Here is a 17,204-nt window from a genome sequence, read left to right as displayed (position 1 = left end):
TTCTTTTTGGAAAAAACAAATAGCTTACCACATCTTTACTACATTCGAAAAGCTATGCTTAAAAAAGAACTTAGTTCAAATTATTTTGTATATTAACCGTGCTGTTAGGATGAACACGTGCTGCAATCTAAGACATAACGGTTCAAGCAACCTGTGATAACAAATTGTAAAAATTTTCAAAAATAAAAACACTTCTCTTCAATATCTTATCTTATATATTATTTCTGTGGATTATTTTTCTGTTAGTATGCGAGATCTTTCTTATCTCTTGAAGAAATTCCCCTCTCATTTTAAAACTTATCAGGCCGGCTAATGACGAAAAATAGACTTACGCTCCAAAAATCAAACTTTCGGAAACGCCCCTTGCTGCTGCAAAACCTTGATGCAGCCTGTAGTTCTTATGCAATTTTTTTAAAGCTAAGTTCTAATACAATTTTCCAATTTTTTGCGTCGCTTTCGGCAAGGAAAAAAAATTAAATTAACCTTTTTTTTTAATAAAGCTTAAAAGCACTGGACTTGGTTGTTCGGTTAAATTTATAAGTTTTTTTTTTCAGTAGAGCGTTCGACTATTAACTATTTGAACTTCGGACAAGCGCAGGCTATCCGACATAATAGCAAATTTACATTGAAATTATGCATTGCATGTACTCATAACATACAACAGATAACACGCGTAATAAAATAAATGCTGTGGGAATGCTACTTGGTGTTTCGACTCCTTTATGCAGGCTACTGTTATCATTCAGATAAGTTGACTGTTAATCGAAGGGTGTTCTTTTTTTTTCCTCTTCTTCTTCTTTTTTAAGCTTTGACTCCGTCCAGATCACTAAACATAATGTAAGCATAAAAAAAGTATTAGATTTACTTCAAGGGAATCCTTTTTGTGCAGAAAAACATTTTTATTGTATGCCGAAATGTAGATTTTTCTAATAGCAGTGTTCGACCTTTTGTACAAATGAAAAAATTCTACGCCAAATTGAAACTACGAGTTTCACCCAGTAAACCTTTTATTATTTATTCGATACGATATAAAACATTAAAATTATTACCAACTTCATTAGTAAGAAATCATTTTCTACTCCTCTGCTTTCGGCTGGAAAAAAAAAAAAAAACACATTTTGTCTACGCTTGAAAAATTACACTTAAAAAACGGACTCAGTTCAACTGGTTTTTGTTTGAATTTTAAGTGTTCGATTAAAAGAAATACATGTGTGGGCATTTAAGCCGTAACGGTTAAAGCAGTCTGCTATGGGAAATTTTTCAGTATTCAAAAATAAAACACTTATTTTCAATCGAATTTATTACTTCTCTAGAATGTTTGTTTCAATCGCTACGTGAGATTCTGAAGCGATTCCAATTCCAAGTGGCATTTTCTCCTATTAATAAACTTTCTTTCTCTTCTTTTAAAGATTCTATTCACCCTCTTAATTGCTGTGGGATCTATAAAATTGTTTGCAATTGCGGACTCGGATACATCGGACAGACCCGCCGTTCTTTGAAATTTCGGTTAAAAGAACATCAAAGCTATGTGAGAAAACAACAGCTGAATAAATCCAGTATTGCTCAACACTGTTGGGAATCGAATCACTCTTTTGATTTTAACTCATATCAAATTATCCAAAAATGCCCCAATTCGTTGGATCTTGATTTTTGGGAATCTTTCCACATCCTGAGGAACCGTTCTAATTTAGTTAACGATCTTACTGCAATTCCCTATTTTTCCTCTGTGTGGACTCCTTTGTTAAAATTGGTTTAGATTTTCTATTTTTTTTTATGTAAACGTCGTACATTTCTTACTTTTATTTTTTCATTTTTTGCTTTCTTATTTCGTTTTGTGATTAACTAATTCCAATATGTTTATCCTTAACTCTGTTTTTTCTGCATTTCTCCATTTGATACATTGCTTCCATACATAGTTTTTCCCGCTGGTAAATTTATTGCTAATTTATTCAGATTGGTTTCATTTTTGGACTTTTTGCATTGTTTATGGGTTTTCTTTTAAAATTTATTACTTAACGGTTTTTTTCCTGATGGAATTATGTAAGAAATTTTGTCTCCATGTGTCATTTTATCTTTTTTGTTTTGTTTAATTTCTATTTTGTGATATTTATACTATCTCCTGTTCCACCGTGTTGCTTTTCTCGGATGACTTTTCATCCAAAAGCTCACACTTCTTTGCATTGAAAAAGGTGTTCCTTCTAACACCGAAACACGTGTCTGCAATCATTTGCAAGTTTTGTGCTTAATAACGTTGGATTACTGACTTTTTAATTTTTCAGCACAAAGGTATTTATTCTTTATATAGACGCATCATCTTATTTTTTTTTCGGCGAAAAGTTTTTTTTGCTGTTTTTTATTACGCATTAATTCAAAGAATAGCATTCGAAAAGGAAGGCGCAATTGCTAAGTTTGTTGGAGTGTCGTGCTGTTAATCAGAATGGCGCCAGTTCGAATCCGTGCCAATAAATATCTCTTTAATGTTTCTTTTTTTTCTGTCAGTTGCTCACATGGGAAGGACTGTATTTGCCACAACCTGTTTTTTCACGAGTCACTCAGCCACACTTTTAATGATATTTATGTTTGCATTGAAACTACGTACAACCAAAAGGTGAGCGATGATCAAATTATCACAACGTTGTATTTAGCGGGGATTTGTTGCAGATGTCTTTAAATTACATACTTTCTTTTGTGGGTTTACTTTTTTCCGTTTACTTTTTTTCGATTCTTTTTCATAATGTTCTTCCTTTGAAATTTTTAAATAGCGAAATGACACATGAAACGATTCGAAGAACAGTGCGGAGTTCCGCACGGGTCGACTAGTACTACTTTATTATTCATTAATAATTTCGTTTTTAATGTTTGAACTAATAGTTCGACTCCTTTATTGTTCGATGAAATCGAATATTCGTCAACTAGGTTGAATAAGCAGAATACCGAGTACTAGTACTTGCTGTATGATTATAACGGACTGCTTCAATATAAAAAAAATAGTCTGTAATTCCACATGTATATTGTAACACAGTTTCAACACTTGTAGACAGTGTGTTCTATTCTGCGCATATATGTTCTTCGTAAATCGCCACTTTTTCGACATCATGGACACACGATGACGAGTTAGGGGTGCCCATGGGGGAAGGGGGATTATGGCGCAAATGGCGCCATCAAAATTTTTCGGGGCATTTTTTTTTTTTTTTTTTTTGGTAAACGAAATTTTTGGAGGAAACAAAAATGTAAAAAATTGTTCAATAAGAAATAGTAAGATGCAAGAATAATATATATAATTTAGTAGCATTGAAAAAGAGATTTTTCAATGAAGACAGGATGGGGTCAAATAATTTGTTGCAAAAAATGGTCAGAAGGTTTAATTTCATTTTAAATTATCATGAATTTTTCTGGAACACGTGTGACAGCGATGAAAAAGAGGGGGTTGAAAATGGATAAAGTAAAATCTTTTTTTTTTTTTTTTTTTGTAAGAATCTTGACCACTATGCTACAGCCTTTCATTTCTTCATCAACCTGAAAAAAATCAATAAGAACTCATCTTACAGTTTTAAAATAATATATTTTTTAACCATTGCCTGGCAAAATATTCTTTACAAACAAGTTTGAGTTTATGTAGATTTTTTCATATCATTTTACTCCCATGCTTTGTATACTTTTTAAAACGACTGTTTTTTTTTTTTTTTTTTTTTATTTTACTATTAGAGGATTTTTGCCAAACTTTCACTACACTGGTTGACTACACTGATGGAAGTAGAGCAGTTTGATCTCATAATATCTTAACTATTTTTCACAAACCATTTTTACTTTCTTCTATATCTAACACGTAAAAGTGTAGCATTCATGACAATTCTCGAATTTGTGTGCTTAATAGATGAATCAATTTGATCATTTCTGAAAATATCAAGTTCTGTGTATGTGTGTGTGACCGATTTTTGGTAGTTACCAGTATGCGTGTTAGGACAATTTCGAAAAGCTTTCAGAAGAACACTCCCTTATCATCATTGAAGACCGTCATAAATTTTGTTTTTAAGACTCGATTTCAAAACAATATCTGTGGCAGAGCCGTGAGTTTCTTTCTTCTCAATCCCATTATTGAAAATCATCTACAACAGAGTTTCTGGAAGCTCAATTTTAAAACTTTTTAAAGATACGAGTTCGAAAAATTTCTGATGAAGGTCCCAAACCTCCCCTTCTTCTCTCCGCAGTTCTCGCAAACATCTTAAAAATAGTCTTACAATTCGTTTCTAGGGCTTCAATTCTGAAACATGTCCGGAGAAAAGCTTCCGAGAACTAATCCCCCCCCCCTCTCACAACACCATCGAAAGTCGACTAAAATTGCGTTTTTATAGCATCAATTTCGATAAACAGCCAAAAGATGGCATTCAATTGCGTTTTTAGCACATAAAAACTCACCCCCCCGCCCCCAAACACGATTGAACATTGAAGACAATCTACAATTGCGTTTTTGAAGTTCTGATTTCAAACAATTGCCGCGGAAGAGCCATGGAACTTCAACTCTGCTTAAGAGCAATTGTCTGTAAGAATCAGGCAGTTTAAGGCATTTGTGATTGTTAACATTTTTAATTTTTTTTTTATTTTCACATATGTTGCTCCTTATCACGAATGTAATGTAAATCCGAATATATTATATATTTGTGTTTTTGTGAAATTTATCGAATAAAAGTTCCAATATCATCTGGCGCCCTTATAGTGACACCCATATTGATACATATTTTTGATGTATGTAAGTGTGGCTGGAAAATGATCTAAAAATGTTGGTGTCATCATGAAGGCGCTTTGAGAAAATTGGCCTTGAATATAGAAAAAAATTCATTTTTGGTCATTTTTAAACGGAGTTTGTGGGCGTCGCCCTCGTAGTGTCACCGATTTGACAGCTGTAACAGTATCTAACAAGACCATATAGTACTATGGAATTAAAAAATCCATGTCATTATAAGGACGCTTCAAGCAACAAGCACATTAAAATCTGCAAATTAGCAAAACTAGCAAAAATGTGCCACGCCCCCTAAACAAAAAAAAATTGTTTTCTCAAAAACGGTGAGTCAGACAAAGCTCAAATTTCGTATTCACATTACATTCATGACAAGGAACAACCTATGTAAAAATAAAGAAAATTAAAAATCCCAACAATCACAACCTGCCTGATCCTTACAGACAATGGCTCTTAACATTACCAAAGATCGTCTAAAACTGCGTTTATAGAATTACAATTTCAGAATAGTTCCAAGGAAGGACCCATGCTCTCCCTTCGCCCTACCCTTACTGAAGATTGTCTAAAACAGTACCTATTGGAGTTTTGATTTCGAAAAATCGCAGCAAAGTGCCATCGAGACCGAACATTACTGATGACCGTCAAAAACTACGTGTTAGAACCAAGTTCCGTGGGAGAGCTTCCGAAAACTCCCCTTTCTAACATCATCGAAGGTCGGCGAAACTTGCGTTTTTGGAGCTTCAGTTTTGAAACATTGACTGCCATCTAACGTTGCCAAAGATTGCCTACAATCACGTTTTAAATACTTTAATTTCAAAATTTTTCAAACATAACCGAAGACAATCCACAGTTGCGTTTTTAGAGGCCTAAATTTTCTCAGGAAGAGAATAAAATCCTGTGATATCTCGAAACGTTCCACGGAAATAATCAGTAACGCTTCGGAATGTTTTTTTACAGGGTGTCATTTAACATTGAACTGCAATCATAGGATTTCTGCTGACGTTCTCCTTGCAATATTTCGTCACAGAGATCTTTTTGAAATGTTTGCCACATAGCAATATGATCTAAAAGTTGACATAAAAGTTAAAACAGTGATAAACAATTCTCTGAGTTTAGGAGCGAAGTAAGAAAGTTACGTGTACCTGTATCAAATAGTTAGTTTCCGAGGTGTATCGTCCTTTATAAGATCGAGTTCTATATTTACTGCTTGATAGGTTGGCAGGACCTTTAACTGTAGAAAGACTGGAAATATTTTGAACCAAGAAAATGTTCTAAATGAATTCTTAAGTGACAAAATTCCGATTGCCTAATAGGATAAATATTGTAATTGAAAAGAATTGTAACAGTTGAGTCTTTCTCAATCCCGGAATGCTTTTCAACCTCTTGTACTCGCTTTCTGCAGAAAATTTGCTTTCTTCACATGACTCTTTTTTTTTTTTTTTTGTTGGCAATTGCTTCCTGATGTGACTTGTGAGCTATATTCTTTAATAGTATCGTTTTGAAATGCCTAAATACGGTCATGAAGAATATTTCTCTAAGAAATTTTATTTCTTTTTCCTCTTTGGCGATTTTTTTCCTATCAAATGTTCTTTGTTCGTCATTGTTTTAACTCTTGACTTTGAATGTAGGGTAATTAAGTGCAATTACTCTTTAAGTTTAGAATTTGCTAAACTACATTTTTAGTGGATTCATTAGCGGATGTTTTTAATTTCGATTTTTGTATGAATGAAAAATCTTAAAAGATATCCCGAAATGCATGCAAAATTAAAACCTATTGAAGCACGGATTAATATCGTCTATCTGCACTACTTAAATTCAAAACCTAATTTGCTCGAAGCGAATCTCAGTTATAATTCGTTTGGATAAATTTTGACGCATTAGCATTCTGTGACACTAATTTGTTTGCAATGTCTATCCTCTGCAGTCTCATGTACTATCTAAATGTTTTGACGGAATCTTATGCTGGCATCGTTATAGCTACTTCTTTTACGCATTCCCAACCCTCAGCATTCAGTTTAAAGAGATCCTTCAACCATTGTCCATTGATGGATGCGGCGCAGTTTGGTTTGTTTTTACTCATATAAGAACGAAACAGCACGAAACAAAAACTGGTTGCGAAGACAACTATTGGTTTAAAAAAAATAATATGAATACATATATGCATAAATTCTAGCCAATGTCACTCAGTAAGAATATATCTTTTTTAGGAAAGAATTTTTCAAATAGTTGCAGCGGTTCCGGAGATTACCTCGGACATATAAACACGCAAAAATCCGGTCTCTCTCTTTAAAATATTAGTATAGATACATTAGGGGAAAAAGGTGGGATTAGCACAACACATACCTTCCCTTTTAGTTTTTTGCTCTTACGACGGCCCTGAGAAATGTAATGCTATCAACATCTTAAAAGGAAATTTTACATAACTTAAAAATTTCGCTGAGACAAGCAGCAAATAAAACGAATCTGGTATCTGAAACACTCAAAAAAGTTCCGAGCAAACGGCAAAACTTCGCGAGAAACTAAATTTACTGATTGCTTCTACTTGTATTTGCAGTCGTAAACGTAAGCAGTCGTTTTTGCATTTGTTGTAACTTTATTTTCCTCAAGAAACTCTAATTCTTGAATTTCTTTCTGATAGTATTTTTATTAATTCAGAAAATTATGTGAATTTGACTGGAAATTTGTGACTCTAAAAAGTTTTATGTTTAACCTGATTTAAAAACAAGAGTTAGAAATTTCTTTTTTTTTTGGGGGGGGGGGGTGCGCCATTGAGCTTGGAGGGGATGGGCACCCCTGTGACGAGTTAAGAAGGGGGGGGGGATCAGTTTAATTGGGAACCGTTTCAGGAGGGAGAAGAAAATTGGGGAGTAATCAGGACGTGGAACACATTTGGAGCATTTTCAAAGTTTTCCGGTAAACTAGTCAAAACAAAAGGCTTATGTGATTATCGAACGTTGCCAGAAATTATCTTCTGAATGGAGTTTTTGATCATAACCGCATATAAGTAGAAAAACTACCGCACTAGGCTTGGCAATATTTGTTAAAACTAAGGGTTCTAAGAGGGGTTTTGGTCCCAAAACCTAAGCCACGAAACGTTTCTAAAATCAATAGCGTTGACATTTAGAATTTAATGTTTAATTTCTTAAAATAACAAGCCATTCAACAAAACTAAGGGTAGCAAAAAAATTAAAATTAAGAAAAAAAAAAAAACTTCCGACAAACAATAAAGTCATCTATACTCATAAATGGCTACTTCTGTATGTAAGTATGTCCGGGGCAAACTTCAAAACTACTGGATCGATTTTAACCATTTTTTCACCACAAATAGCTACATTAACAGGGAGCAACATAGGCTATAATTTATTTCTAAAAACTTAGTTTAAAAAAGTTATCGTGGAAAACAGTAAATTTCACGTAATTTCCCCCATTTAATGATTAAATATAAAACCCATTGTTACAAAAACTCGTTGCCTTACAACATCAATATTAATAGTAATCATAATGAAAATTTTGAATCAAGGCTTCTCCGGAGCAAACATGAATTTAAATTAAGTATTCGGAAGCTCTACTTTTTGAACACTTGGGGAAATATAGTGGAGAGTTTTGTGTGTGTGTGTGTGTGTGTGTGTGTGTGTACTATTTAATTAAATAAATAAAGCTCACGGTTTTTTAGTGATCTTTGTTTTTGTTAGTTAATATTTTTGACATTCTTCAAATTTTTATATGCTTAAATGTCGTGCTTTCGTTTCTTACTGAATACTATTTCGTTCTTTATACATACTGCTATTTTACTTATGGGTAAGGAAGAAGCTCGATTTTTAATCAAGTCAAAGTGGTGTTTTTTGTGTTCTTTCAGTTAAAACAGAAAACGAATGAAAGTAGCGATTGTTTCTCACAATTATTACTGACCCAGGCAACGCCGGGTATTTTTGCTAGTCAAAAAATAAAAGTCCGCTAAATTAAATAAACAGAAAACAAGTCATGAAAAGTTACATTTAAATGTAGAGCAAAAATGGCAACAGCTGTTACAGTAATGGGAATTTTTTTTGTTAGTTATTCGGCATGTTTTCACGTTATGATAATTACCCCAAGAAAGTCAGTGAGGGGCATTTTTTGTAATTGGAACTCCATTAAACGACAGATCCGCTAACAACACAAACGAATTCATCCAACGTCCCCGTCTCGGGAGCAGGTGAACAAATATTAGAGAATTTACAGAACGGGTAATGGCAGGAGCATACTATATGATAGCTTCCTTCACATTTTGCTGTTGACTGTTCTTTCGAAGTGAAGAGAGAATACGAGAAAGTTTGAAATCGAAACTTTTAAGCACCTTTCAAAGAGAACAAACGTTTGTATTGATTTTCTCTCTATTAATTGGAAGTATAGATTATGTTCTTACTGAAAAATACAAAATAATTGGAATGAAAAAGAATAGCATTCTGGCAAAATCTGGTCTCAAAAAATTAAAGGTAAGATTTTTTGAGCCATCCGAATTGCTTATTATATTCTCTTGACCGCCATTCGCAACTCAAATAAACTATAGGGGGCGCTGCAGCCACTGTCTAATGGCGGATGAAAAAGGTAAAACAAACAAATGCAGTAACTTATAACTTGCTTTGACGCTTAGTGAATGACAGTAATTTTTCATTTTGTGGGGAAGCTTTCTTTTCTATTCTTCTGAAATTACATTACTTCATAAACTGTCTGAAGACTGTAATTTATCCCAAAGAAAATACGTGGAATGGAATGCTTTACCTTTTTCTTTAGTATTGTTAATCTTCGCAAAAGGTAGCGTATTCGAACTCTGGAGTTGCGAATTGACGTTCCGATATCTTTTTCAATGTTCCTACATAATGATCATCTCTAGTAATATATAAGGCTGTACCTCATCCATATTTGTAATGTATTTTAATTGTTAAATATATTTATTTATTTCATTTTACACAAACTGCCGGATGGCAGCATCTCATTGTTGAAAAGTAAAAGACGCACGAGATCGACTCGACGTTATATCCCGGTTATCACAAATTTGCCATTTCAACTGCGCTTGCGCGCGGACTTAGCTGATTTCAAAACTCTTGCTAAATTAATTACAAACATTTTAAATTTGGTAATAAATATGAGATGGCAAGAGATAAAAATTTGAAATCACAAAGTTTTTTCTGATTTAGTTTTTAGGCCTCGGTAAAGATTGAATTTTGCGTCTTAATTATAAATGGATTCGGTGTTTGAATCGTCTGTCCTTTTTCAGGACCAAATTTTTAACATCAGAAGAGCGTACTAGAATTTCAGCATCACTTCTAATACAAAGCCGAACCCTCAACCTAAATAAAAATGTATAACACTAAGCTGTTTACGCCTAACGTAAAATATCCGCAAAAGACGGATTTCTGTACTAATATTCCAATTATTTTTGAAGTACACAACATGTTTTACACTTATGTTAAATAAATATTTCCAAACTAATAAATATTGAAGTGTCATTTTTCTCTTAAGATTATCAATTATTCATATCCGTAGTTTCATATAATATATCACGAAGTCGCTGTGAAAATATTCTAATCGCATTCATTAATTTGGTGGGACTCTCGCTCAGCTTAAATATAAACAAGCAACACGAAATCTTAAAACAGAAAGCCCAAAAAGCTAAGTCCGCGCGCAAGCGCAGTTGAAATGGCAAATTTGTGATAACCGAGATTTAACGTCAAGTACGAGATCGTGTTCGATAGGTTTTAAATTTAATTGAGCGACAACTTCTTGAGGTGTACAACGTTATGTGTGATTTTAATAAAGTTTGATTGGTTTTTATAACAGGGGAAGGTGAGGCACCTTAGAAAACTTTTTAGATAATGATTTTTAGAAATTTTATTTTCGAACCATTTTTTACCAAACTTAGCTGAGCAATTTAGACATTTTTGCTTCAATAGAAATTTATTTTACTCCATATTTTATCAAATTAAATTTTCACAAAAAATATGAAAAAGTCATTATAACGTCATTATAACGTCCAACCTGCCCCACTAGGTGGGGCACCTTGGGACACCAGCAATAATCCTAATAATTGTCATCTTAAATAATTTAAATCTTATTGGATTAACATTTTCTGCTGCTGTTTCAACAACAGACGCATCAACACAGCAGGGAACTTCCTATTTTCTTCTTCAGATCTCACCATTTCTATTATTTTAATATTTTAATACTTTACCTAGAAAGAAAAGTCAATTTTCTGTAAAACAATAACCATTTTCTCGATTTCAGTTCATTTAAACTCATCAGATTTATTAAGTACAATGAAATAGGCCTCTTCTGTACTGTACATTGGTGGCACAGCTTGGGACAGTGTCCCCAACCTGCCCCACGTTAGACTGCTATCATATATATATATATATCAACTTTTTAAAAGTTAGACTTAGTAGCACAATACATTTTTTAATCTTAAAATTATTATGAAAGGACATGTTTTAATTCCCACATGCTATGACTGAAATTATTTCATTTCCTACTTAAAATTTTTAATTAATAATCCACCTAGTAATGTAACTCCGAACCTTTCAAAACAAAGAAAATTAGATCAGTCTTTTCCTGTTCATGTGAGAAATTCCTAAGTACACTGAAGAGTAGATCAAGCTGTCAATGATGATGTCCTAAGAGAACTAATTTCTGTTTACAAAATTAAAGCTGAAATTTAAGATGTCCCAAGGTGCCTTCCCCTATAATGGAGTCAAATTTATATACGACCACGGAGTAGGAAGACCTACCTCCCCTGTATACGACATTAGGGAGTTGTAGGAGCGTGCGCAGAGCTTCAGTAATGGGGGTACCACTACACCAGGGAGCCTGGGAGTTTAGATAACCTCCGAAAAAGGGGGACAGGGTGGCGAGGAGACGAAATTAGGTGAGTGTAGAGAGAAAATTGGAGACATCTCAATTGTTTCAAAAAGCAACTTGTCAAAATGGAGTCAGTGAGTCAAAACTAAAATTGAGAATTAGAAATATGAACCTAATCGTAAGCATAATATTCACTCAGGAATGGTTACGGGGTTCGAGGGGTTTCTCACCCGAGAAATTTTAGAAATTCTAGTCTTTAAATATGCATTTTAAATTAACTTTGGTAATGTTAGGGGGGAAAAGGTTCAGATACGCTTCCCATATCCATTTTTCGAAATTGATACTTTTAAAAGCACACTTGTTATCTCCGATTATGTTGAGAAGTGGGGTGTTAGACCCCAGGGAAAGACCCCAGAGAAATTGTTGCTTTGAAATTGCAATTTTAGACGAATTTTGATGATGTGGTGAGGAGAGATTCGAATTCGATGGCTCTCCCTCAGAATGTTTTCGAATTGATCGAACTTTAAAAACGAAGTTTAAGACGATCTTCAGCGTTGTTTGTGAGAGGGTAAGCTCTCCAGGAAAAATTTCTGAAATTAGCTTTTAAAACACAGTTTTTGAGGATCTTAGGTAATGTTAGTGGGCAGAAAAGTTCGTGGACCACCTCGGTTTTTTCCGAAATTGAAATTCCAGAAATGCAATTGTAGATGATCTTCAATGAGATTATCAGGGAGCTCAAGTGCGCTCCCCGGAATATTTTTTGAAATTGAAGCTCTAATATAGAAGTTTTGGACGATCTTTGATGACATTAAATCGAGGGGGCAATCCGGGGATTCCCGGAAAATTTTACAAAGTCCGAAAAACGAAATTTTATACAATCATTGATTTCGATTTCCATTCCGAGAGACAACTGACTACAACTGTATTTATGTCGAGGACTGCATACTAAGTGCCTTGCCTCCATTATTTTTCATACCGATAGATGGCAGCACCATCACCGATCGAACAGTTAATGAGAATTTAGAACTAGACCCGAGTTAATAGCTACCTGGTGCTAGCACCCCCCCCCCCAGAGGTATCGTTTTACTTGGAGAACATTGAGACTACGAGCATATTTAACGTCGCCCAGTCCCCTTTAACGACGATGGTGGATCTTCGACCATCGAGGTTCGAACTCAGGACCCTCCGGCCCCGAATCCGACACTCTACCGATCGGGCTACCACGGCCCTACAATCATTGATGATGATAGAGTACGTTTCCTCGCGGATTTAGCTTGGGTGTTTTTTGGGAATATGAGTGGGAGCGCTATCCTTGAAGCTTTCCGGAATTGACGTCCTAAATATGAAAGATTCATTTCTGATGCCGATATTGGAAAGGATGATGTTTAGGAGAATTCCTCCCCTCCCCCGGTATTCTTTCAAAATCAAAGTTTCAAAAACGATCTTCTAGGCTATCTTTGGTAACGTAAAGTGAAGGCATAAGTTTCAGGGACTACCCTTCCTTCCCTTTCTTTGCTATGTTTCCTATCTTCCTTTTTGTTTTAATTACTGATAAAAATATTGTAAAAACCTCTTCTCGAGTTTTCTTTTTGAAAACCATTTGAGTGCTTTTTGGTTATGAATAATAAAATATTTAATTTCCAGCCTCATATTTTTATTTGTTTGAAATACGAGCGTTTGCGGTTTCAGTAAAAATACTTTTCACATTTAAGACTTGTAATATCTTCTTTTAGTGAAACAGAGTAGCTCTCGCCAAGAGTACAAACAGAAAGAGGGGCTTTAATTTGTCAAGATTATTTCTTTAAAATATTATGAGTTTAAAGTTGATTACTTTAATGCTTTTTCGAAGAAAATTTGTTGCAATAGAGCTAGAAGAAAAAAATAGACATTAACTAATGCACCCCCCCCCCCCGAAAAGAACAGGAATTTTGCATTCATGGCACATTTCCTGGGTTTTCTTAATACTTCTATACTATAGTGACGTAACTGGGAGTAGTGAGGTATAACTTTCCACCCCGCATAATCCCTCTTTATTTGAAAAGGGGCAGAAGTATTAAAAAAGATAGATTAAACCTGCGTTTTTTAAAGCGAAAACTTCAAAAATTTTCTGGGAGATCATCTCCCCCTCCCTCGTTCATTCAAGATCATCTTAAATTTTGGCTTCAATTTCGTAAATGTTCGAGTCCCGAAAACTAATCCCCTAACATTATCGAAGGTCGGCTAAAATTTGTTCTGGAGCTCCAATTTTGAAAGTTTCCCAGACAGGACTTTGAATCTCTCCTCCCTCTAACATCACCTAAAATCGTCTAAAACTGCGGTTTTCGAGCTATAATTTCGAAAATTACACGGAGACAACCCCTTTAGATCCCCCCCCCCCCCCCAGAGACGTGCGCATGGGGGTTACCAGGGGTACCGCGGTACCCCATTAGCTCAAAAAAAAATAAATAAAAAATAAATAAATAAATAAATAAACAAATAAATAAAAAAGCGACGAGGTTATAAGTCCAGAGCACCATTATGTTTTGATGTGGCTGACTGGCAAGGAAGCTTCTCCTAAACAGCACCTATATCACACACCCAGCTTTCATTATTTCTTCTTCCTGTACGCATTTCACTTATGCTATATGATGGTTTTTTAAAGAAGTGTTTTCATGAAACGGTGCTAATGTAACTAATGTTTCGCGAAATCAAGTCAGGTTCTAAATTTGAATGGGGGGAGCTCTTTCTGACAACCTTCAAATGAATTTTTAACCCCCTTTTTGCACGAATGAAGTTCATTACATTTTAACGAGAAGTTAAAAAATATATATCAATGAATATCATACTTTTCATGAAAAAAAAAGGTGCTTTTGTGAAAATTAAAGGAACTCAGTGGTGTACCTATGGGGTCTATAGCGTCAGTGTTAAGCTTAAAGGATATCACCCTCCCCTCACACCGTTTCATTGAAATTCATTACTGAAAATGACATTAGCACTTCATTTTGAAGTATTAGAACCTAATCGTAAGTAAAATACTCACGCAGAAATAGGGGGATCTGAGGATTTCTCCATTAGAAGTCTCGAAATTGTAGATGTAAAAACGCAGTTTCAGGACGATCTTTGACAATGCTGGGTCTTGGGGGTGGGGAGACCTCTCGGATTCCCTCCCCCGAAAATTTTTGCTACTGATATTCTAAAAACGCAATTGTAGAGAACCTTTGACTACTTTAGACAGCGGGGGAGGGGGGGAGGCACAGAGCTTCAGTAATGGGGCTACCACTACCAGGAAGCTTGAGGGTTTAGATAACCACCAGAAAAGGGTACAGGGTGGCGAAGAGACAAAATTAGGTGAGTATAGGACATAGTGGCATCTGAATTTTTTCAAAGGGGGATTTTTAAAATGGAGTTAGTGAGTCAAAACTAAAACTGAGAATGGAAAATATGAAACTTAATCGTAAGTACAATATTCACTCAGGAATGTGTGTGTGTGGGGGGGGGAGCTTCTCCTCCGAGAAAATTTTCAAATTTTAGTCTTTAAAAATGCATTTTAGATTATCTTTGGTAACGTTAACGGGAAAAGGTTCAGTGACGCTTCCCCCGTCAATTTTTCGAAACTGAAACATTTAAAAACGCAATTGTTATCTCCGATCATGCTGAAAAATGGGGGGAGAGGGATAAGGGAAAGCCCCCCGCCCCCGAAATTGTTGCTCTGACATTGCAATTTTAGACATTCTTTGCTGATGTGGGGAGGAGTGATTCGAGAGCTCTCCCCTCAAAATATTTTCGAAATTTATCGAAGAACTTAAAACGAAACTAAGACGATCTTCAACAATGTTGGTGAGAGGGGGATGCTCTCCCGAAAATTTTTTTAAATTAGTTTTTTAAAGCGCAATTTTTGGGGGATCTTTGGTAATGTTAGTGGGCGGAAAAGTTTGTGGACCGCCTCGGTATTTTAAGAAATTTAAATTCCAGAAATGCAATTGTAGATTATCTTCAATGATATTATCAGAGAGTTCAAGTGCGCTCCCCCCGGAATATTTTCCCAAATTGAAGCTCTAAAATAGAAATTTTAGATGATCTTTGATGCTTTAAAGTTGAGGGGCAGTTCGGGGATTCCCGGAACATTTTACAGATCAAAATTGTCCTTAAAACGAAATTTTAGACAATCATTAATGGAGAATAGGGTGCGTTTCACGCGGATTTAGGTTGGGCGTTTCTCGGGGATTTGAGTGAGAATTCTATCTTTGAAGCTTTTTGGAATTGACGGTCCTTAATATCTAAAAGCCAATTTGATGGGTTTGGGAACTCTTCCCCGCCATTCTTTCAAAATCATAGTATCAAAAACGCTCTTCTAGGCTACCTTTTGTAATGTAAAGTGAAGGGATAAGTTTCGGGGCTCCCTTCTTTCCCTTTCTTTGCTATGTCCCTATCTTCTTTTTCGTTTTAATTAGTGATAAAAATATTGTGGAACACCTTCCCGAGGTTTTCTTTTTCAAAAACCAATTGAGTGTTTTTTGGTCATAAATAATGAAATTTTCAATATCCAGCCTGATATTTTTATTTCTTTGAAGTACAAGCGTTTGCGGTCTCAGTAAAAATACTTTTAACAATTTAGACTGTTGTGATACCTTTTAGTGATAAAGAAGTGGCTCTTGCCAAAATTGCAACAGGAAGAGGGGCCGTAATTTGTCAAGATCATTTCGAAAAAATATTTTGAGTTTAAATTTGATTATTTTAATGATTTTTTCGAAGAAGATTGGCTGCAATAGAGAGCTAGAAGAAAAAAATAGACACTCATAATGCCCCCCCTCCCCGAAAAAAAAGAATTTTGCATGCATGGCGCATCTTCTGGATCTGCTTAATACTTCTACACAAATTGAAAAAAGGAGCAAACTCCTCCCCACAAATATTATAAAAGATACGACTTAACCTGCGATTTTAAAGCGAAAAGTTCAAAAATTTTCTTGCGAGCATCGTCTCCCCCCTCCCTCATTCATTCAAGATCGTCTTAAATTTTGACTTCAATTTTGTAAAAGATCCGAGTGAGAGTCCCCGAAAACTCTTCCCCTAACATTATGCAAGTTACATAGCATTTCTGGAGCTCCAATTTCGAAAAGTTTCCAAGAGAGGGCTTTGAATCTCTCCTCTCTCTTACATCACCTGAAATCGTCTAAAAACTACGTTTCTCGAATTATAATTTCGAAAATCACAGGGAAAGAACCCTCGTAGCCCCCCCCCCTCGTTTAAAATAGTCGAAGGTAATCTACAATTTCGTTTTTTAGAAATTCAATTTGCAAAAAATTACCGGGGGAGGGAACCCGAATCTCTCTCTTCCCGAGACCTTATATTATCAAAAATAGACTGAAACAGCGTTTTTTACTACTACAATTTCGAGACTTTTCTAATAAAATAATCCCCGGATCCCCCTACTTCTGCGTGAATATTTTACTTAAGATTAGATTCAAATATTTCATAATGAATTGCTAATGCTATTTCCAGTAATGAATTTCTACGAAACGGTATGGAGGGAGGATGCTATTCTTTAAGTTCACCAGGAACGCTATAGACCCTGTAAGTACGCCACTGAGCACCTTTAATTTTCACATGAGCATCTTTATTTTCTCTTCATGAAAAGCATGATGCTCATAGATACTTTTAC

This window comes from Uloborus diversus, chromosome 5 (genome assembly GCF_026930045.1).
Source record: "Uloborus diversus isolate 005 chromosome 5, Udiv.v.3.1, whole genome shotgun sequence".
Lineage (NCBI taxonomy): Eukaryota > Metazoa > Arthropoda > Arachnida > Araneae > Uloboridae > Uloborus > Uloborus diversus.
This window is presented reverse-complemented; position numbering follows the sequence as displayed.